Below are 19,202 nucleotides of genomic sequence, written 5' to 3'. Positions count from 1 at the left end.
TATATATATATATATATATATATATATATATATATATATATATATATATATATATCTAGAGATAGATATATAGGAGACAAGCCCAAAAATTCTTGCGTATAGTTTCTGTGAAATTATTCTTACATTGTGTTTCGATCATTATTATTGCTAATCACTGTCAATAAAGAAAAAAAAATAAATAATTAAAAGCCAATATTTTGTCTCAAGAATTTGCAGGAAATGTTTTCTGCCTAAAAATACACATTTCTTGTTAAAAAATGACTAAAAAAAAATAAAAATAATGAGACATCAAAAGCAGAAAAATGAGTGGCTTCTTATTTCTAGACTGAATACCCAGTTAGTAGATGAGTGAATAATGTGCAAATGTGGTTAGTTAATACATCTGAGTAAGTAAATCTGGCACTAGAAGTGCACTATTTTTGGAGATAACCTGGAAGACAGAAAAATAGAGAAAAAGCAGTAATGACAAACAACTGTATAAAGTCCAATGGTCTAATTATTTATTAGTTGTGAGAATATTCCTTTCTTTGGGGGCCGAATTAGAAAGAAATATGATCTGGCATAGCAATGGCCCCCCGACCCATGAAGTACTCAACATATTTGTCGCGTACCTCACGAGCAGATTGGGGGGCCAAGCCAGCGCGACCAGTGTCCAGGCCAGGAATGTTCTCTGAGGGTAGTCCTGCCTCAGAGCCCATGGAGGCTAGGTACGTCTGGGAGTGCCTGCGTAGAAAATTGTGCAAAATGCAGCAGGCAAATATAACGGTGTTCAATTTATATTCCGCCAAATGTATCGATGTCAGGAACAGGCGGAACCGGTTGCTGAGGATCCCAAAGGCATTCTCGACTACCCTCCGAGCCCTGGACAACCGAAAATTGAACACACTCCTCTCTGAGGTGAGGGTCCTCTGGGGAAAAGGCCGCATTAGGTGAGGTCCAAGGCCGAAAGCCTCGTCCGCTAGGAACACAAACGGAAGTCCTTCCACATTATCTTCATCTGGTGGCAATGCCAGACCACCAGTTTGGAGACGATCATAGAAATCAGTCCGTGCGAACACTCCCCCATCTGACATCCGGCCGTTCTTCCCCACGTCCACATATAGAAACTCATACTGTGCCGACACCACCGCCATCAACACGATACTATGATAACCCTTGTAATTATAATAGTAGGACCCCGAGTGGGGTGGGGGCACAATGCGGACGTGTTTCCCATCTATTGCTCCACCGCAGTTAGGAAAATCCCACCGCTCGGCAAATTGGGAAGCCACAGACTGCCATTCCTGTGGTGTGGAGGGTAGCTGTGGGGACAAACAAAAAAAGAGATTTAGTACTTTGGCACATAAACATTGCAAACATAATCATACAAGCATCCTTGTGCAACTTTACATTTTTAAAATAGCATTTGCAAATTATGAAGGGAGAATTTCGGGGCACAAATATATAGGCCCACTTAATTAATAAGAGACTCCACAGCCCTCTGATGGGGACAAAAACACTTTGAAGGGGGGGTGGGGGGTGTTTAAACTGTTTTTAGAAAACAAAAAAAACAAAAAAAAAGTGGCATGGTGGGGGTTGGCCCGAAGATAGCATGCTGGACAGGTTAATATTGGGTAAGATCAAAATATGCAGGTAGGCCAAAATAAAAAGAACATGTAAAAGCTGATATCAACATGCATAGTGAGAAAAGGGAACGTTAGTTAAACACACAGCATATCTGGGAAATAAAATAAAAAGTTAGTTTGCCACATTATTAAAGACACATTGTGAGGTTAAAATGAGGAAACTTACCTTCATATACTCCTCGTGCATAACTTTAATGATGGCAGCACACGTGTCCGGTATGATGACCCCAAGCGCCTGCGGAGAGATGCCTGTCGAGAACTTGAGGTCCTGCAGGCTCCTCCCAGTCGCCAGGTACCGCAACGTGGCAATAAGCCTCTGCTCGGCCGTGATGGCTTGGCGCATCACAGTGTCCTGCCTCGTGATATAGGGGGACAGAAGTTCCAGCAGACTGTTGAATACGGGGTCCGTCATGCGGAGAAAATTCCTATAGTCATTAGGATTATTCTCCTGGAGTTCCCTAAGCAGAGGCATATGTGAGAACTGGTCACGCTGGCGCAACCAATTCTTGGTCCAGAAACGCCTCCGCCCCCTGTTTCTGGCCAAAGTACTGGAATAATGAACATATCCAGCAGCCATCCCATAAACAGCACCAACTCGCGTAAATTGACGCTGCTGCTCCATCATGGCTTCAAACCGGCCGGCTGGTCAGTCAAGAACACACTCCAACAGAAAGCACAATCAAATCCAGCGGTACCTGCAAAGAACGCACGACACACAGATACGAACGCACAGTACGAATCTGCTAAGCAGAACGAACTGCACGCCTGTACCCGAATGCCAACTACGTACCCACAAGCACACGCACTGAACGAGAAAATACTACCTGCTAAAGCCTGGAGACCGAGAAGCGCGAATCAGCTCTAACCAAACCTTCACTAACACGAGCAAAGCCGTAACTAGCAAAAGCGGAACAGAGGGCGTCGCCATTGACTTTGGCCTTTCCCTTTATAGTGACGTCAAACGTGGATTACGTGCACGCGTTCAGGTCCGCAGGGAAATATCGTCCGCTGGTGTGTACAAGCCAGCGGGCCAAATGAAAAAACAGCCTTGTACGCCGGAAACAGCCCGTCGGACATTTCGAACGGACATGTTTGCTCGTGAGTACTCGGCCTTAGTTTATTAACAACTATAGAGCATAGAGCGGATATGGCTGTATGTTGGGTCTATGAAGTAACAAAGGAGAGGAACCTACAGACATCTTCCTGGATGCCAGAGTATCTTGGAGGAAGACAAACTTGAAGAAAAACTCCAACCCAATCAGCTCATGGATGTCTGCCATGATTGGGAAATTAAGTGAAGAGAAACCTTTGCCTCCTTCTTCTATTCTCACATCTATAATTATTTAAAATTATGATACACGTTAAGAGGAAAGAAAAAGGGGAAGGACTTTATTTCGCAACCCAATAACAATCGGATTTTTTATATTGCTTAAAGCGGAGTTCCACCCACATTTTTCACTCCTCACCATGCAGCATTAATGTGCATCCTAAAAATGAATTGGCAATTTATTATTATTTTTCGCTTCACTTGCCTTATTTATGCCTATATCTAATTTCACTTCCTCCTCTAGGGGGTCGGGCCGCAGGTGTAATTTCCGGTTTTGCATTGGCTCCTGTGAGATCTTGGTCAGCTTGGCATGGCGTGTATGGAAATTCTTGGTCAGCTTGGCATTGCACAGATCCAGTAAAATATAACATTGGCATCTATGGAAAATCCTGGTCAGCTTGGCAAGGCTGTGCCCTGCCAAGCTGACCAAAATTGCACCGCACTACACATGCGCGAAATCGGCAGGTGCATGCTGGGTAGCCAACATGCATGGAATCCAGGAAGAAAGACACTGTAGCTATAGATGCCCGCACTGGAGATGGTCGCGCTGTACAGAAACTTCAAAAAGTAAGAAAACAATGCTGCACCGATAGAAAACTGGGCATAAATTACAGCATACCTTTGCCACTTGGCCCGAGGCATGAGTATTCTAGGGATATTTTTATCTTAAAAGTCATATTTTGGCTAGAACTCCGCTTTAATGCCTATTCCTGGTCCTACCTGCCATTTTGAGAATTGGAGTAGGTCGGTACCTTCCTTCACATAAACCATTGTTGGTTAAAAACTCTGGGAAAAAGCAAGGCACTGCTGAGATTCGAACTCAGGATCTCCTGTTTACTAGACAGGCGCTTTAACCAACTAAGCCACAGCACCAGGTGACAATGTATGGATGTCATATGGAAAATGATAATGTGTGTAAATATGAGTGACATGTTTACTTTTACATAGTTTTATGCTTGCAGTTATTCATTCTAAAGTCTATGGTATTTATCAATCATTCTCACCTTTTTGTCCTTAAAATAAATTTTTTTGGTCTTGGGGAATCCCAACTAAAGCCAATTAACTGGGGGTCAGAGGGAAGTATGCCCCCTTACCGTGGTTAAGAATAAACTTATAAGCCAAACATGCCAAAATGGTTCCTAAGCAATGGGTTTTGTTTTTATATAGCTAGAAACACTTATTGAGTCACAAGCGGGCAGGGTCTCCGTGTGACGTCCCTGGATGGCCACACCCCATGGCTATATAAGAAATGGCAGACCTGACATAACAGCGGGAGGCAGCATTGGAGGAAAACCGGGTTGACAGAGGAAGAAGTCATTGGTGGAGGAAAAGAACCAAGAGAAGAAGTGGAGGGAGAAGAAGCAGAGGGAAAAGAAGCAGACGAAGAAGAAGCAGAGAGAGAAGACCTAAGGAAGAAGACATATAGGTTCAACAGGGGGGACATTCTTCATTTTTCATAAAATACTTTTCCAAAACTGTCTCTTGTTTTTTTTGTAACACTACACTTTTTTTTGGGTAAATCTCCCCCACTGTGTTGTTGATGTGCTATTTGATAAATAATAATTTTTCTTGGCGTTATTAGCACAACGCTCTAACCAACTGAGCTAAACGGCCCAACCTCCAAAGCATTGACACAAAGGTAATCAAAAGCTTTAAAGGGGTTGTAAAGCTTCCAGTTTTTTCACTTAATGCATTAAGGTGAAAAAACATCTGATGCTTACAAAATATACAGATGTCATTGTAGAGCTTTAATCAACCAGCATTTTCCTCAATAACCCCTTAGGCTCTTTGGGGTTGATTTACTAAAACTGGAGAGTGAAAATACTGGTGCAGTTCTACATAGAAACGAATCAGCTTCCAATTTATTTGTCAAAACTTAATTGAACAAGCTAAAGTTAGAAGCTGATCGTCCACCATGCACAGCTGCACCAGATTTTGCACTCTCCAGTTTTAGTAAATCAACCTCTTTGTGTCCAGGAATTTCTGAACTGAGTTTTTTTCCCACAGCCTTGTGTGAAATTAACATGGACCCTTAAATGGTGGAGATGATGTCACCTCTAAATGTTAATGGGGCAATCAAAGGGAAGTGTGTGCATGGGAAAGACACACTTTAGAGACACACCTACCCTTCTGCCTTTTGGTGCCTTTGACATGTTTCACAAAGCCATAAAGTCATCAGATCCTCCCAATCTGTAAGAGTTCCCACCATGAATTAAATACATTTTTAAGATAATAGTGTAGAAAGGTTAGAAACATTTACGATTCAAATACTCCTCTCTGGACCCCCTGGATCTGTAATTTTCAACATAGTATGTTGGATCCTGGACTTATGGGTCCAAGATTTTTTGGGATGATTTTGTTGATTTTGTTCTCCCTATTCTTTGACTTGAACATGATTACATTCAGGTTTCTATTTACTGCTGCACTCTGGTTATGATCCAAAGTTACCCTTCCAGTGTAGAGGAGACACAAAGGGAGGATTTACTTACCTCATTCTTCACTCTCCTTGCAGCCAGCACTCCTCCCTTCCCTCTGACTCTATGGATATTTTTAGGTACCGTAGTTTGTCGCCATTCCACGAGTGCGGGCAATTTCAAAGCATGACATGTTGGTGTATCTACTTACTCGGCGTAACATCATCTTTCACATTATACAAAAAAATTGGGCAAAGTTTAGTGTTTCGTTTTTTTTAATTCATGTATTTTTTCCCCAAAAATTGTGAAAGACCGCTGCACAGATACAGTGTGACATAAAATATTGCAACAACCACTATGCTATTCTGTAGATTCTCTGCTAAAAATATATTAATAATGTTTGGGGGTTCTAAGTAATTTTATAGCAAAAAATACGGATTTTAACTTGCAAGCAACAAATGTCAGAAATAGGCTTATGCCATGTACACGCGATCAGAAATTCCGACAACAAAACCGTAGATTTTTTTCCGATGGAATGTTGGCTCAAACTTTTGTTGCATACACACGGTCACACAAATGCTGTCGGAAATTCCAAAAGTCAAGAACGCGGTGACGTACAACACTACGATGTGCCAAGAAAAATTAAGTTCAATGATTCCGAGTTTGAGTCTAATTGATTAAGAGCATGCGTGTTTTTTGTGCCTCGGAATTGCATACAGACGATCGGAATTTCCGACAAGAACTTTTCTTGTCAGAAAAAGTGAGAACCAGCTCTCAAATTTTTGTTGTCGGAAATTCCGACAGAAAAAATTGGATGGAGCATACACACGGTCGAAATTTTCGACCAAAAGCTCACATCGAACTTTTCTTGTTGGAAATTTCCTTAGCCATGAAAGGGTTAAAATATCCACAAAGAAGTGACCATTTACCTCTGAGATGCTCCACAGGTTTAGGTGAGGTCTGAAGACCAAGTGGAGAGAAGATCAAACAGCCGCATATGAAAAGACAGAAGTGTGTCACTGCCAGTGTGTGGTTGGGAAGTGTGTCCAGGTGACAACAATGAGGAAGTGTCCACACTTCTGTCTGACACCTCTGCAGAAGAGGGCTGATAGGGCACTAGAGAGGGCTCTAAGAACATCAAAGAGAAGACACATAGAGGAATTTGTTTAAACTAGTCGAAATTGCCTTCCAGCTGCCTTCACCTACATTAGAGAAAGTTTGTTCCATCCAGATGTTTATCATCAGATTGGGAAATGTTCCTAGGATTGGTGGCCCTTTCCAAAAGATATTTTTCTTTACTTAACTTTAAAGTATATCTAAAACCAATTTTTGGTTCTGAACAGAGTTGAGAAAAGATAGAACGTCTGTGAGACCTCGTACACACGACCGTTTTCCTCGACAGAATCCATCAAGAAACGGTCGTGTGTATGCTTTTCATCAAGAAAACTGTCGAGGAACTCGACGAGGAAAAAAGAGAACAAGTTCTCTTTTTTCCTCGATGGGAGTCTCAATTTCCTTGTTGTGTTCCTCGTCGGGCTAGTTTTCGATGAGAAACACGATCGTGTGTATGCTAAGAAACCCACGCATGCTCAGAATAAAGTATGAGACGGGAGCGCACCTTCGGTAAAAGTAACGTTTGTAATGGAGATAACACATTCGTCACGCTGTAACAGACTGAAAAGTGCAAATCGTCTCTTACCAAACTTTTACTAGTAACATGAGATTAGCAAAAGCAGCCCCAAGGGTTGTGCCAGTGGAAGCAAACTTCCCCTGCCGTTGTATGTGTTGTACGTCACCGCGTTTGCGAACAAGGAGATTTGGTCTTGATAGTGTGTACGCAAAGAAAGCTTGTCAAGTTTCTCCACAAGCCTGACAAGGAACTTGTCGAGGAAAACGATGTGTCTTTTCCGACGAGTTCCTTGGTCGTGTGTCTACGAGGCCTTAGATTTTTATTGCTCTCAGGGAGATTCAACCCTCTCTATGGTGTCACCAGGACAGAAATTAATGGGACAATCTGAATTTGACCTGCCACTGTATCAGGAATAGAAGAAGGATATTCCAAAGGGGACATTTACTATGACAGCTGTCAGAGAGGATTTCTCTTCCTTGTACATGATCTCCTTTAACTATGTCTTACTCTATTCAAAACTATAAAAAAATCTTCAAGTTCTTCAGCTCTCACATCTGTCTACCCCCTATGGACCAAAGCAATTTTTGCTATAGACTTGCTTATTCAGCAATACCTTTGTTAATACTTAAGATAACAGAGCAATAAAAAAATTCTGACAAACAAGCTTTCTATTGGTGATATTATCTTGCAAAAATATATTTTTTCATGAAACCTTTAGAAAAAAAAGATGTAAAAAATCTTGCAAAATACCAATTTTAATTAAATGAGTTTTTTAAATTATTCTTACTGTAGATAAAAGTTGTACATTTTATTCTACAATTTGTCCTACATATAATGACACTAAACTTACATTTCTGGTACAAAGCATTGTAAAGTTATTTACCAATCAATTAGGGCTCTTTCACACGTCCGTTCCGTTCGTCCGTTTTTTGGACGTCCGTTAACGGACCGCAATGCTTCCCTATGGGCTAGCGTCCGTTAGCGGATGAGCATCCGCTAACGTCCGTTAGCATCCGTCTGCGTTCAGTTCCGTTTTTTTGGACGGAAGAAAACCCTATTTTTCTTCCGTCTAAAAACGGAACGGACGAAAAACGGACGTTAACGGATGATCCGTTTATCATCCGTTCCGCTAACATCCGTTTTTCTATGTAAAAAGCCCCCCAAAAAAAAAAAAAAAAACGGATGAAAAAACGGATGGAAAAACTGATGCAAAAACTGATGCAAAAACTGATGAAAAACTGACGAAAAACTGATGGAAAAACGGATCAACTGATGAAAAAAAAACTGATCTGAAAAACTGAACGGACGTGTGAAAGAGCCCTAAATGGCTTATTTTTAATTTTGTATTTTTTTTTAACACCACACAAAAAATTAATGAACAAAACCAAACCAAAAATAGACTAATAATGCTAGAGTTAGGTTTTAAAAAGTTGTTTTATAGCTAAATAAGAAATGGAAGACACCGGACCTGACATTAAAGCGGGAGGCAGCATCGGAGAAAGACCGGGTTGGCAGAGAAAGAAGTCATCGGTAGAGGGAGAAGAATCGGGAGAAGAAGCAGAGAGAGAAGACCAGACGAAGAAGACACATAGCTACAACGGGGGGACATTCTTCATTTTAAAAATGATGCTGCATACCAGACTCAAAGTCAGATCCCTTTAATTGAAGTCACATGGAAGTCAGACATGAAGTCACGGGGCAAAGCCGTATGTGAAGGCGTGCAACTTCTGTGTTGGAACAGCCTGAAACCTGGAAGCCAATTGGTTTCTACGCACAGCTGCATCAGATTTTCTGTGCACCAGTTTTAGTAAATCTCCCCCACTGTGTTGTCGATGTGCTATTTGATAAATAATCATTTTGCTTGGCGTTATTAGCACCACGCTGTAACCAACTGAGATAAACGGCCCAACCTCCAAAGCACTGACACAAGAGTAACCAAAAGCTTTTAGCAGTCAGTGTAAAAGGTGTTGTGGCCCAACAGTAGCAAGTCTGACTCCAGAACAAAAGGTTGCTTGTTCTGAACACATCAAGTTCATGTTGCTTTTTTCAAAAATATGCTGTAGTCCTGGAAAAAGCTCCACATCCCATCCTGAGTCACAGTGACAGTCTTTCTCCATGCCAGGTGGTCCGCTCAGTCCCCTCCAGTCCAAACAGCACTGACAGTCCCGCTCCTGGCTTGCCTTCCTCCCATCTCACAGACCCGCACACAAGTCTTTGACCGCTTCGCTTGTCTCCCTTGCACCACGACATGTTCAGGCACCGTTTCCGCCAGACCCTCCCCCTGCCGGTACCACCCAAACACACTGTAGCAGGCACTTGGATGGTCCTGGATGGGTCCGGACTCGAGCTGCGCATTCCCAGTTCCGAAACAAGCGCCACAGCCATATTTTTTACTGGCAACCCTTTCCTCATACTGGCATTTACTGGCAGGAAAAAAGTGCCCATTTTTTACTGGCTGCCAGTAAAAATACTGATGGTTGGCAACACTGTTGGGTGGAGAGTTGCAAAGCCAATAGTAATACCTATGGTTTTGGAATGGGATGTTCAATAACCTCAAATGGTGTGATGGTTAGGTGTTCACAATGTTTTGGTCATAAGGTATATCACTGTCTATCCTAAACTAGTGAACTAACAGCAAAAGATACAGATGTCAATATAGATCTGTAATCAACCAGAATTTTCCCAATAACCCCTTAGGCTCTTTGGGGTTGATTTACTAAAACTGTAGAGTGAAAAATCTGGTGTGGCTCTACATAGAAACAAATCAGCTTAAAATTTCTTTGTAAAAGCTTAATTGAACAAGCTAAAGTTGGAAGCTGATCGGCTACCATGCACAGCTGCACCATATTTTGTACTCTCCAGTTTTAGTAAATCAACCCCTTTGTGTTCCGGGAATTGCCTGAGCTGAGTTTTCCCACAGCCTTGTGTGAAATTAACATGGACCCTTAAATGGTGGAGATGATGTCACCTCTAAATGTTAATGGGGCAATCAAAGGGAAGTGTGTGCATGGGAAAGACACACTTTAGAGACACACCTACCCTTCTGCCTTTTGGTGCTTCTAACACGTTTCACAAAGCCATAAAGTCATCAGATCCTCCCAATCTGTAAGGCCTCGTACACACGACCGAGGAACTCGTCGTAAATGAAACATCGTTTTCCTAGACGAGTTCCTTGTTAGGCCCCGTACACACGACCGAGTTTCTCGGCAGAATTCAGCCAGAAACTCGATCGGAGCCGTATTCTGCCGAGAAACCCGGTCGTGTGTACACTTTTGGCCGAGGAAACCGACGAGGAACTTGTCGAGCCAAATAGAGAACATGTTCTCTATTTCCTCGTTAGTCAATGGGGAAACTTGGCTCGCCGAGATCCTCGGCGGCTTCACAAGGAACTCGACGAGCAAAACGATGTGTTTTGCCCGTCAAGTTTCTCGGACGTGTGTACGTGGCCTTAGGGTTGTCGAGAATCTTGACAAGCTTTCTTTGCGTACACACTGTCAAGACAAAATCTTGTCGTTCTCAAACGCGGTGACGTACAACACGTACGACGGAAGAAGCTGCATGCATTGCTTAAAAGCAGAAAGTAAGGGTCTGGAGGTGGACCAAAGCTCTCTTGCAGCTGCAGGAAAGGTGCGAGGGCCACATGAAATGGCCTGGAGGGCCGGATTCGGCCCGCGGGCCTTGTGTTTGACACTTATGGATTAGAGGAACTGAATTTATTGACTCTTGAGAAGAGGAGATTGGGGGCATATGATCAACATGTACAAATATATAAGGGGTCCTTATAGTGAACTTGGTGTTGAGTTATTCAAGGGGGGGCACTCTTTATGTCTAGAGGAAAAGAGATTTCATCTCCAAATACAGAAAGGTTTCTTCACAGTAAGAGCTGTGACAATGTGGAACAGACTCCCTGCAGAGGTGGTTCTGGCCAGCTCAGTAGATTGCTTTAACCACTTAAGGAAAGAGCCTGTATTTCAGACTCTGTGTTTACAAGTTAAAAACAATTTTTTTTGCTATAAAATTACTTAGAACCCCAAACATTATACATTTTTTTTTCTAACACCATAGAGAATTCACTTTTTTTTTATAAAAAAATAAGACAACAGTAAAGTTATCCTATTTTTCGTATATTGTGAAATATAATGTTACGCCAAAGTAAATTGATACCCAACATGTCACGCTTCAAAATTGTGCCCGCTCCTGGAATGGCAACAAACTTTTACCTTTAAAAATCTCCATAGGCAACGTTTAAAAAATTCTACAGGTTGCATATTTTGAGTTACAGAGAAGGTCTAGGACTAGAATTATTGCTCTTGCTCTAACAACCGCGGCGATACCTCACATGTGTGGTTTGAACACTGTTTTCATATGTGGGCGCTACTCACGTATGCGTTCGCTTCTGCGTGCGAGCTCGGCGGGACGGGGCACTTTAAACATTTTTTTTTAATTATTTTTATTTATTTTACTTTATTGATTTTAAAACATTTTTTTTTTTTCAATTGGGTCACTTTTATTCCTATCACAAGGAATGTAAACATCCCTTGTAATAGAAAAAAGCATGACAGGTCCTCTTAAATATGAGATCTGGGGTCAAAAAGACCTCACATCTCATATTTGGACTTAAATGCAATAAAAAAAATAAAAAAATTGTCATTTGAAAAAATGACAACAAAAAATGTCCCTTTAAGACGTATGGGCGGAAGTGATTTTTTGACGTTGCTTCCGCCCTGCAGTGATATGGAGACAAGTGGGGGCCATCTTCCCCTCACTTGTCTCCATACACTGCAACAGAAAGGACCAGATCGCCTCCGCCACTTCCGATGGCTCTGGTAAGAAGCGGAGGGTACCGGAAAGCATGGCGATAAAAGAAAAGTTGTTATCCGCCGCAGAGACCTTTTTTATCTTGTAGCGGATTGCCCGCTGAAGAAGAGTATACCAGCGTTATGGTAGCTAGCTGCTACCATAACAACGGTATTCCTCTTCAAACAGAGGGCGTAAAACTGCGGTGGGCCTGGATACTTTCCTAAATGTACAGAATATAACTGGGTACTGACATTTATAGGTAAAGTTGATCCGGGGGAAAATCTGATTGCCTCTCAGGGATCAGGAAGGATTTTTTTCCCCTGCTGTAGCAAATTGGATCATGCTTTGCTGGGGTTTTTCGCCTTCCTCTGGGTATAGAATTGGGTATATGGGATTGTATGATATGATATATACTGTATATACTTGAGTATAAGCCGTCCCGAGTATAAGCCGAGGTACCTAATATTAGCCCAATAAACTGGGAAAACATATTGACTCGAGTATAAGCCTAGGGGGGGAAATGCAGCAGCTAAGTGGAAAAGAGGGTCAACATTGCCTATTTGCATGCCTCACTGTGCCCAACCTCACTGTGCCCGACATTACTGTGCCCATTGTCAGCCTACTGTGCCCATTGCCAACTCGCTGTGCCCAACCTTACTGTTCCCATTGCCACCTTACTGTGCCCATTGCCACTTTACTTTGCCCACTGCCACTTTGCTGTGCCCACTGCCACTTTACTGTGTCCATTGCCACTTCACAGTGTCCATTGCAGCCTCCCTGTGCCTGAGTCATTGTGTACCTGAAATTCTTCTTAGACTGCGAGCGTCCATTGCTTAAATATCGCGGCTTCCTCCTGGTCCTGTTCCGTGATAGGCGTTTCCAGCAAACACTGTGTTGAGTGTTCCGCCTATCACGGAGGTCCTCTCATTCTCGTACTCCGTTTCCCAGCAGAAAAAAATGGAGTATCCCCCAGGGTGGGGCTTTTTAGGCAACAGTAGTACAAGTAGTCATGGTAGATACAAAATATATAATAGTTTAATTTATTTAAACTATTATATATTTTGTATCTACCATGACTACTTGTACTACTGTTGCCTAAAAAGCCCCACCCTGGGGGATCCTCCATTTTTTTCTGTTCATCAGGGGTGTCGGCAACTATTTGAGACCAAACCATAATAGATGTTCTATTCATACTTCCGTTTCCCAGCAGGCACTATGTTCAGTGTTCCGTCTTTTCATCCTCGGACAAGAGAACGTCCATGATAGGCGGAACACTGGACACAGTGCCTGCTGGGAAATGGAGTCCGAGAATGAGAGGACCTCTGTGATAGGCGGAACACTCACTCACTGTTCACTCACTGTTTGCTGGAAACGCCTATCACGGAACGGGACCAGGGGGAAGCCGCAATATTTAAACAATGGATGCCGCCCGGAGTCTAATGCCGCGTACACACCATCACTTTATGTGATGGAAAAAAACGTCATTTTCTGTGAAGTAAAAAACGACGTTTTTGAAACTTCAATTTTCAAAAACAACGTTGCCTACACACCATCGTTTTTTCACAATGCTCTAGCAAAGCGAGGTTACGTTCACCACTTTTTTCCATTGAAGCTCGCTTCATAACTAGCTTCTGGGCATGCGCGGGTTTAAAAACGTTGTTTCAAACGTCGTTTTTTGCTACACACGGTCAATTTTTGTGAAAAAAAAACGACGTTGTGAAAAACGACACAAAAAATTGAAGCATGCTTCAATTTTTTTTTGTCGTTTTTCACAAGACATAAAACGACGTTTTCCCCCACACACGGTCATTTAAATTGACGTTTTTAAAAACGTCGTTTTTTTTCATCACATAAAGTGATGGTGTGTACGCGGCATTAGAATATTTCCAGGTACACTGACTCGAGTATAAGCCGAGGGGTGTATTTTCAGCCGTAAAAAAAGGGCTGAAAAACTTGGCTTATACTCGAGTATATACAGTATATATATTTTTTTTAATGGTTGAACTGGATGGACTTGTGTCTTTTTTTCAATCTGACTACCGTATTTATCGGGATATAGCGCGCTCCCGCGTATAGCGCGCACCCCTAAAGTTGCCCCAATTCCTGTGGAAAAATGTTTTTTTTTGTACTTACAGTTTTGGTGTCTTGCGCGACGTCCATCGGCGGCCTCGTCGGGTCCGTCGTCCGTCTGCGGCTTCGGGTGTCCTCTTCGTCGGGTCCGGCGTCCTTCTGCGGCGTCCTCGCGTTCTCCCCGCTCATTTCCCGCGCCGAGTTTGAATACTGCGCCGACATATACCGAGCGCAGTACACTCGTGTATCGTCGGGCAGGCTCGGCAACTCTCGCGCTGACGTCCTGTACGTCCAGGAGGTCAGCGCGAGAGGCGCCGAGACTGCCCGAAGATACACGAGTGTACTGCGCTCGGTATATGCCGGCGCAGTATTCAAACTCGGCGCGGGAAAGCGGGTATCGGTGTATACCGCGCACCCACGATTTTGCCCTGATTTTCAGGGCAAAAATGTGCGCGGTATACGCCGATAAATACGGTAACTATGTAACTATGTATCTCAGACAAAAAAGGGTAATTTGAGAAGAAACAAATAGATTTGGTTCCTTGAGAGGGACAGTTTCTCCAAATAAAAGACAGTTGGGAGGTATGGAACTGTTGGACAGTAAATCAAACAACTGTCGAACAAAGGAGCAGAAGTGTTGGGAAAGTGTGTGTAGGTGATGGTAAGCATGTGTCCACACTTCTGTCCAACACCTCTATAGTGGGAGGCCATGAGCAACCGGAAAAGCTCTACAGTTATCAGCCACATACTCTAGACGTGCAACTTGATAAAAAATAAAACCTTTATTATAATAACTATGAATTTATATAAATCTAGTTGATTGCACATGTGAATTCTAATATTTATTTTATACTAGGCAAGCTTTGAAATAAATAAGTTCAATATTCTGCTTATAGGTAAATAGAACATTTATTGTATGTACTCCAAACTACAAAGAAAGTCCTTTGAGAAGGAAAGAAGGCTAAATGGATACGGTTCCTGATTAGGGACAGTTACTCTTAATAAGAAACAGTTGGGAGGTATTGAACTGTTGGACAGTAAATCAAACAGTAAACGGCTGGATAACAAAAGGACAGAAGTGTGGGGTAAGTGTGTCTAGGAGATGGTAAGCGGTGTTCACACTTCTGCCTGGCTGACACCTCTACAACAAGAGGCCATGAGGAACCGGAAAGGGTCTGGAGACATCAAAGCGACATTAGGAGAACAAGATCTGGTTTGTAACCTAGACAATACCCAACCCCGCTATGCAGGGCTGATCCTAGGGTCACAGGCGCCTGAGTGCAGAAATATTTTTTGGCGCCCCCCCACATGGGCATGGGCATTTTACTAACTCCTCCCCTTTACAAATGTTTCTATGGCAATGACTTAACCACAGAGATGCTCCCCCACAAAGTCTTCATTACCCTGGGATCCTTACATGATCTCTTAACACTAAACAAAATACAAGAAGAGAAGCAGAGTACTTTATTGGGACCTGGAGGAGGGCCTCTCTGATGGACACAGAGAGTGCTTTTGTTAGAGAGTCTGTTAGAAAGACCCCCAGACATACTACAGACATGATTCAGGAGATGGTCAGAGACTGTAGATATAGTACAGGAGACGATCAGAGACTGCAGACATAATACAGGAGACGGTCAGAGACTGCAGACATAGTACAGGAGACGGTCAGAGACTGCAGACATAGTACAGGAGACAATCAGAGACTGCAGACATAATATAGGAGATGGTCAGAGACTGCAGACATAATATAGGAGATGATCAGAGACTGCAGACATAGTACAGGAGATGATCAGAGACTGCAGACATAATACAGGAGATGGTCAGAGACTGTAGACATAGTACAGGAGACGGTCAGAGACAGCAGACATGGTACAGGAGACGGTCAGAGACTGCAGACTTGGTACAGGAGACAATCAGAGACTGCAGACATAATACAGGAGATGGTCAGAGACTGAAGACATAGTAAAGGAGATGGTCAGAGACTGCGGACATAGTACAGGAGATGGTCAGAGACACATGGGTTCTGGAGGGACACACACCTATGCTCAGAACACTAGCTCTGGACAGACACAAACAAGGAGAGGAGGGAGGGGAGAACTCTGCCACTTCGGCGCCCCCAGCTCTGCAGGCGCCTGGGTGCAAAGCACCCTGTGCACCCTGCCTAGGATCGGCCCTGCCACTATGTATTTCACATGTACTTTTTGTTATTCAATGATTGTCAATTATCAAAGACATTCCATACAAAAACAGAGAAGGTGTAGGAGACAAGGACACTTCCAGTGTTACAGCATGGACAGAAGTATTGGGACGCCTGCCTTTACACGCACGTGAACTTTAGCCACTTCTCCACCGGGTCTATCCTGACACTTCTCTCCTTCATTTAAAAATCATCATTTTTTTACTAGAAAATTATTTAGAACCCCCAAACATTATTTATATATATTTTTTTTTAGCAGACACCATAGGGAATAAAATGGCGGTCATTGCAACTTTTTATCTCGCACGGTATTTGCGCAATCATTTTTCAAACACCTTTTTTGGGGAAAAAAACGGTTTCATGAATTTAAAAATAACAAAACAGTAAAGTTAGCCCAATTTGGGATAATGTGAAAGATGATGTTGCGCAGAGTAAATACATACCTAACATGTCCTACTTTAAAATTGTGCACACTCATTGAATGGCGCCAAACTTCTGTACTTAACTATCTCCATAGGCGATGCTTTAAATTTTTTTACAGGTTACCATTTTCGAGTTACAGAGCTAGTGCTAGAATTGTTGCACACGCTCTAACACACGGCGATACTTCACATGTGGGGTTTAAACAGCGTTTACATATGTGGACGGGACTTACATGCATGTTCGCTTCTGAGCGCAAGCTACCGGGGACAGGGGCGTTTTAAAAAAAATATATATATATTTTTTATTTTACTTAATTTTTTTTATTTTTACACTTTTTTTTTACATTTGAATTTTTTTGATCACTTTTATTCCTATTACAAGGAATGTAAACATCCCTTGTAATATGAATCACTGTGACAGGTCTTCTTTATGGAGCTTCTTGGAATTCTTATTGACCCCACATCTCTCCTCCAGGCTTGAAAGCATGAGATCGTGAAAAAAAATTCACCGATCTCATGCTGAGGTCAGAACTCTGTGCAGGCCAGTCAAGTTCCTCCACCCTAATATCTCTCATCCATGTCTTTATGGACCTTGCTTACCTGTAGCTACCCCGGATATCTCCTAAATCTGCATGTGCCAACGTCATCGGCACATGCGCACTGAAGCAATGGCATGTACGTGCCGTTGCTTCAGTGAGTGTGCCATTACCGGTGGCTCCCACGGGCATAAGGGCAATCACAGCGTGGGAAGTAACTCCGGGAGCGATGTCGTCTGCCGGAGCAGGGTACAAGGACCACTGCGGGGGCTTCGATCTAAGGTAAGTAATTCATAATGAGCTAGTATGCCTTGCAGGTTTTTTGTTTTGTTTTTATTTTTGGATAGTGGGTTTACAACCACTTTAAAGCTCAATATTCCCCTAAAAGTGACCTTAACTCTGCCATCTCATATTTCTCTACAATCTCTCAATGTTTGCCGAATGCCTATTCCTCATCCAATGTGAAATTGGGGATAGTTTGGAAATGTCCTGTGCGATACTGTTTCTCTTTAAATTCTAGAAAAAGCAAGGCTCTGCTGAGATTCGAACTCAGGATCTCCTGTTTACTAGACAGGCGCTTTAACCAACTAAGCCACAGCGCCTCCTGCTGACTCATGGCATAAGGGCAACCTGTTTATTATAAGACAGCCGCATGCTTGTATCTATAAATTGTGAAGTCTGTAGCCTTTGTGAGTCTTCGTTCATCTTTTTGTCCCAGAGTAACCCTTAAAGGGACACTAAAGTAAAAAAAATATTAAAATAACAAACATGTTATACTTAACTCCGCTCGTTTTGCACACAGTGGCCCCGATCCATGTCTTCTGGGGTCCCTCTGCGGCTGTCTCGGCTTCCCCCCACAAGAGCTTTCCACCTTCATGCGAGCATGGTGGAAAGCTCTTGCGGGCACGCTCCCGTGATACAACGGCAGTCATAGCCGCCGACTGTATCACTCGGCCCCGCCCCCGTTACGCTGCGTCATTGGATGTGATTGACAGCAGAGCCAGCCAATGGCTGTGCTGCTTTAAATCCATCCAGTGTAGCTAATCAATGGCCAGGCTGGAAGCCGAAGAGGATGACAGGAACGAACGTGGGACTTTCGAGAAGTCAGGTAAGTAAAATGGGCGCTGGGGGGGTAGTGGTACCGTTGGATGTTTTTTCACCTTAATGCATAGGATCGTGAAAAAAACATTTACGTTTACAACCCCTTTAAGATAATTTTCGGGTCTTAAGAAATTCTTGCTAAAACCAATGCAGTAGGAGGAACACCACTCACATTGGTGGCTAGTGGAAAAAATCCTCCCTGGCAGTGGTGGTCAAAATGACACTCTTAGAAACAGCTAAGAACATATTGGTGTCATGCAGCTGGCTCTGCCAAGTGGTGTTGGCCCTGAAACTATGTAGGCACCATTAAATCAAATCTGCCACAGCTAAAGGAACCCTAGCAAACTCTAGAGAAACACTAAGGTCCCACAAAGCCTTGGTTGATCTGGCTGGTCTATATTCTATAAAGTCTCAATATTATTTTCCTGATGTTGTATTTTAACTTCATCCAACATACAAAACGAGGCAAAAAAAAATAAACTCCAGCCCAAGGTTAGTGAGACCCTTGCTCCCTCCTTGTCATTTAAGTTATTTTTAAGTGTCTTTGGACCAGTCATACGAAGTCCTTGAGTCCTCTTCTGATTCTATGCTGCAGAGAATGGCATTTAGGAGCATATTCAACATTAAACTATTCTAAAAAAATGCTCAACTCACCAGTAGGAATGAGCCCGATGTTCGAGTCGAAAGTAAATTCAACTTGAACATCACCTTTCCCAGTAGACCCCTCATACGGAGAAACGCAGTGTCGGGTGGAGCCAGAGATCCCGACGTCACCACGCCCACAGCTGACTGGCCTGAGCCGCGGCTGTGTGAATGTCTGTTTTTAAACCTGTGCTGTTTCTAAAACATTTTTTTGATGTCAGTTACCCAGCTGTTTGATTAAAGGGTACACTTTTTACCAAAGTTACTGCACCAAGAAGTCTTTTTTTTTTTTTCCTCTACCTAACATGGTCCCCTGCATCGCTGTTTGAACCACTTTATTTGCACTGAGACGGTGAAGGATTTTTGCTAACTTAAACACAGCTGACTGGTGGATTTAGCGATAGAAGGATGATCAGATTGCTGCTGTTACCAGGTGGA

General features: G+C 42.8%; 1 long non-coding RNA gene and 2 other non-coding genes across 3 annotated transcripts in view; all 3 read right to left on the bottom strand.

The window, feature by feature from the left end:
* Positions 1–19,202, bottom strand: part of LOC120933531 — a 61,428-nt gene that overhangs the window by 28,680 nt on the left and 13,546 nt on the right. The window lies entirely within an intron of this gene.
* Positions 3,752–3,825, bottom strand: TRNAT-AGU. Its single transcript has one exon. It is a non-coding gene; the product is annotated as a tRNA-Thr (tRNA).
* On the bottom strand, positions 17,550–17,623 carry TRNAT-AGU. Its single transcript has one exon. It is a non-coding gene; the product is annotated as a tRNA-Thr (tRNA).

This window comes from Rana temporaria, chromosome 3 (genome assembly GCF_905171775.1).
Source record: "Rana temporaria chromosome 3, aRanTem1.1, whole genome shotgun sequence".
Classification (NCBI taxonomy): domain Eukaryota; kingdom Metazoa; phylum Chordata; class Amphibia; order Anura; family Ranidae; genus Rana; species Rana temporaria.
Note: the sequence above shows the minus strand (reverse complement) of the source record. Positions and strands in the feature narration are given on the sequence as shown.